Source organism: Gossypium raimondii, chromosome 9 (genome assembly GCF_025698545.1).
Source record: "Gossypium raimondii isolate GPD5lz chromosome 9, ASM2569854v1, whole genome shotgun sequence".
In the NCBI taxonomy this organism is placed as follows: domain Eukaryota; kingdom Viridiplantae; phylum Streptophyta; class Magnoliopsida; order Malvales; family Malvaceae; genus Gossypium; species Gossypium raimondii.
In genome coordinates this window covers 21,002,973-21,008,681 of record NC_068573.1, presented here as the reverse complement: position 1 = coordinate 21,008,681, position 5,709 = coordinate 21,002,973, and positions in this window count along the sequence as shown.

Here is a 5,709-nt window from a genome sequence, read left to right as displayed (position 1 = left end):
GTTACTTAGCTTGGGAAAGTTTGCCTATCATGGAAAATCAAATATAAAAAAGGTACGTTCAACATTTATCATACTATATAGTAACTCAATCATATAACATTTCAATTCATTTAATTTAACATTTCATCCTCATTCGAAAACAAATATTCATTTAATCAATCACTATCTTAATCATATCATACAATCTATTTACCCATAATACATTCCATTTCAAATAAATGTCAAACATTATTTTCATTTTCTAATTTGAATTCTTAAACCAAATCATATTAAACCATATGAACTTTATTCTCATTTCATATCAATTCATCTTTGTACCAAATATATATCAATTGCCAATTTATTATCAATTACTACTTCGTTTCATAATACAAATTTCGATTCACACTCATTGATTTGTCACGTTTCCAATTGTAACACCCCTAACTCGTATTTGTCGCTGAAATAGGATTACAGAGCGTTACTGTAAAATTCGTAACATAAAAACATACATTTCCAAACGTTTCAATAAACTTAGCATAATATATTAATACACATGTATATCGTCCCTTATTCGAGCCCTTGAGGCCTTAGAATCACTTTACAAATGATTCGGGACTAAATTGAGAACATTTGAAACATTGAGGAAAAAGTTAGAAAAATTCAAATTGTAAGGGTCACACGGCCGTGTGACTCACACAGTTGAGACACATGCCCGTGTCTCAGGCCGTGTAAAAATCAAAATAGGGACACGCGACAATGTCCTAGCCCGTTTCCATGCTTGTGTAACTCTCTGACTTGGGTCACAAGGCCAAGCCACACACCCGTGTGCCAGGCCGTGTAACTCTTGAAATGGCCTACATGCCCGTGTTCCAGGCCGTGTGCTAGGCCGTGTAAATGTCTAACTTGCAACCTTTAAAACCTACAGGAGACACACGGTCGTGTCGCATGGCCGTGTGTCACACACGACTAAGACACATGCACGTGTCTTAGGCCATGTGGACAAGAAATTAGCCAAAATCAAGCCATTTCTTTCACCCATTCAAGCATGTACCTACAAGAAATATGCACATATAATCAATGCACCAAAACATACCAAAGCATGCATAATAAGACCAATTCAATAGGCTATTTATCCATCAAACCAATATGCCATAAAGGCACCTCAATCACAATCAAGCACATATGCTTAATCTTATACATATTTGGTCATATTCATTCCTACATATCTAGCTTAATTCCATAGCAAATTATATCATAATTGACCACACTGAAACTACAACATCACATACCAAATTGGTGATTCAAAACATGCATCATCTTGACCATAATAACATCAACCATCAAGGCATTAAAAGTACCAACCATAATAACACTTATATACAAGCCAAACTTATAAACTAACATACATCACAAATTCACCTATACATGCCATTATAACCTTGGCTTAAACATCAAAATCTACCGATATATTCATTGGATAGTGTGATAGATCTCTGACAAGCTTCCAAACCGATTGAGCTTCCGATAATCTATAAAACATTGGAAAGAAAACTACGTAAGCATATAATGCTTAGTAAGTTCGTAAAACATAAAACCTCACTTACCATTTCATTACATAACATTAAATTTAGGCATAATAGAATCCAACCATAAGCTTGGCACAAGCTTAAGCACCACCAACAACACATGTTAGCATACTTAAACATAATCCGCACAAGTTTAACATATATATAAGCCATTACACATGAACATAGTTCATTTGGATTCATTATCTTCCTTAACATAACATGCTTTCAATGTAACTTACTATTTCAATCCTTTTCATAAATACACATCATGGTTCATATTAAACACTTACCATTCCTTTCCTTTTTATTCCCATTGAACCGTTTAGAATATCATCAGATATGCAGGATAGCTCACATAAAATGACATGTCATTTGTATCCTACGAATTCCTAAGGTTCAAACAGGGCTCGATAGTCATAGTAACATTGTTGGATTTACATTATTCAGTTACATAGCAATAAACATATTAGGGGTGAGCATTCGATCGAATCGAATCGAATCGAAAATTTTCGAATTAATCAAATTTTCGAATCTCATTTTATCATCCTAACTTTATTTGAAGTTTTATCGAATCGAATCGAGTGAGATAGAATTCGAATCGAATCGAATCGAATATATTTGTTCGAGTTAAAGTTAAAAAAAATAGTGTTGTTTATTTTTATGTAATTTTCCAAAAAATAATTTTATTTAAAGTTTTTAAACATGATCATACAACAAAAAATTGAAGTAAATAAGTGAATAAATAAAAGCAACACAACATCATCAACCCAAATAAACAATATGATTCCAAATAAACAACAAAAATAATACAAAAGATTATAATATAAACATAAGTAAAAGTCCAAGTAAATAGCATGAGTCGAAATAAATAACAACATTATAATAAAAAACATAAGCAAAAGTCCAAAATACAATAGAAACCTACACCAAAAGAACACAACAAAAGTCCAATTAACCAATAACAAACCAAACCAAACTAATAACAATAACACATCGGTTCAAGAACTATTATATAAACGTTTAAGCTTTTTCTTGTGCTTCAAACACCGTTGATAATCTTGAAACATCTAGTAAAAGTATTGAATGAGTTAGTTAAATAATAATAAAATTTGCAAAAATAAATTAAATAAACATTTAACTTTATAAACTAATGCTAAGTATGTTACCTTCTTGATTTTCATGTATTTTGGATAAGTCTAGCAAATTTAAAAACAAAAGTGTTAGTTAAATTATGGGAATGCTTACTAATATAAAGAATACAAAAGCTTATTTTATAAATTAAAATTTATATATTACCATCTTCCATTGTTTGAAGTTCATCAAAATAATCTTCATAAAATATAGTGTGTAGTGAATGTTTTGTGAAACTCTTTGTTGTGTTGTATGATTTTACACCTAATGTTGGTTTGCTTTGCACTTAATTGTCCATGTTACTATAAACAAGGGAACATATATCTGTATAGACTATGCTGTGATTAAAGTGGAAGACATGTTTTGTTTATTAGACAAGATTTATGTACTGTTCAAGCCACTTGATTCATTCATCATGCTTAGCATCAATAGGTCTTCCAAGATTCAGAATGTTGGTTAATTTGTTTGTATGGTACTAATGGTTGAGATTTTCTGCTGTTTTATATATATGTCATGCCCCATGTGTAGTTCATTGTGCTTGATTATTCTCTCTAGTTTCAAAACTTTGATGGATCCTTTGCTCTTTCTAATCTGCATTTTGTTGCATTATATTTGTTGTTGATATTTTTTCTTGGTTTTTCTTTATAATTTTTAATAGAAAATCATGTATTAGCCCCTCCTCAAATGAGACTTTGCCCCCTTTGGTTAAATGAGAAAAAAAAATTCTATTTAGCCCCTCCTCAACTTAAATTATGCAAATTAAGCCTTTTAGCACTTGAATAAATGAAATATTTACATTTTCAGTTCCTCCAAATCATGTAATTTAAGTATTTTAACACAAAATTTTTAATTAACTCCCAAATAAAATTTCCACCTTCGCCTCCAATGTAGCTTAGCAATCCACAGTTCAAAATCTTGTTTTAAAGCTCTTCATAAATTTAAAAAAATTTAAAAATTTTTAATCAATCAATTTTCCCAAGGAAATTAAAGCAACTATAATACTAAAACAATGAAATTATGACATCATAACTTTATAAAAAAACCAAACACACAAACAGTAAGGAAGTTGAGAAAGAATGGAGGGAAAAGTGATGACTTAATTAGCATTGAAACCTAGTTGGAACATTCCTTGAACAAACGTTGAGGAGCAAGCTAAGAGAAATAGGGATGTTAAGGTTGATGCCTAAGATGTTAGCTCTAATAGAAGTGCAAAGGCAAGCAGCAGCTTCGTGGTCGACAAGGCCATACACCTAATTTGAGGGCATCTCTAGGGCACCTGCCTCGTGAGGATGGAGTAGGGGTGGGGGTGTTGGGGTTTGGGTTTGGATAAAAAATTTGTGGATCTGCCTGAGCCTAACTTTAAATGAATATCCCCATTGTAATGTTCCATGTTCTTCCAAAATATAAGCATAATAGTGACAACTTACAAGTTACAAACTGCCAAATCAGTTGATTTTGAAGAATTAATACTGTTGAAATTTGAAAGAGGGAAGTTTGAATGTTACCTTACCTGTACGGCTCAAATCAGTTGCTTTAGAAAGAATGAAGATGCGCAGAGCTTAGCCGTGGAGGACTGGAGGTGGACGTGGATTCGTGGTGGTGGTCCGGTGGAGGTCTTCGAATTGGGATAAAAAGGGGGGAGAGAGGGAGGGCACGGGCTTAGTTAGGGATTTTGGAAGTGGTTTACTAGTTTTGTTTTAAATACACTGTAACTTTCAACTTTTAAAAATAAAAATATATGTATTGTAATTTAAAAATGAAAAATATAGTTTTTATTCGAATTATTCGAACTCGAAATTCGAAAAAAAATTTGAATTGATTCGATTAACTCGATTAACTCGATTCGAATAATTCAAAATTCGAAATTCGAAATTTTTTTTGAATTTTTCGAATCGAATCGAATTTTGCTCACCCCTAAAACAAATTACATATAGATCATAACATAGCATTAAAATGATGCATAATCATACGAACTTACCTCGATGATTAAGGCGTAGAAACGGAGTCGATTAATCCAAAGCTTTAGCTTCTCCCTGATCTAACTTCGTACAAAGTCTATCTTGATATAAATAGATAAATTCAATTTATTTAATTCCTCTATTATTCAATTCAGTCCCAAGTTCATAATTTTGCAAAATTACACTTTCACCCCTAATATTTTAACTTCTTTACAATTTAGTCCTTAAGCTCGTAAGTAGAAATTTACGCAATTTTATCCCTAACCCATGCTAGTCGAATTTATTATGAACACATATTAACTCATACAATTCATCATTTCATAATTTTACCATGTACTTTTGCTACTTTTACAAATAAGTCCTTAATTGAGATTTTCATCAAAAATCACATTGCAAAACTTGTCTATTTATCAATAAGGACTCATAATATTTCAACAAACTTCAATCATCATCAAATAAAATTCATGGAAAAACCCTAAACCTTTAAAATTTTTAAAAATTAGTCCTTGGGCTAGTTAGATTAAGCTGCAACGATCGCGAAAACATAAAAATCATTAAAAACAGAATTAAAACCCATACCATGCAAGCAAAATTGCCATGGCCGACCTAGCATGATCCTATGGTGCTTCGTTCTTTTGAATTTTGATGGAAGATAGATTTAGGAAGATGATTCTTTTGTTTTTATTATTTTAACCTTCAACTTATTAATTGATATACTAATTTAACCTGTATTAAACATCAAAATTTCAATAACACATAGCCATATACATCCACTAACTTCATTAATGGTTTAATTACCATCTAAGTCCTTCCAAATTAAAGCTCCATAGCTAGTTGACACATTTAACTAATAGAACCCTACTTTTGCACCTTTTACGATTTAGTCCTTTTCACTTAATTAAGCATGCAAACGTTAAAATTTTTAACGAAATTTTTATATGACACCGCTAACATACCATAAACATTAAAATAATAATAAAATAAATATTTTCTAATCGAATTTGTGGTCCTAAAATCACTATTGTAATTTTACTAAAAATGGGTTGTTACACCAATTACATTATACATGT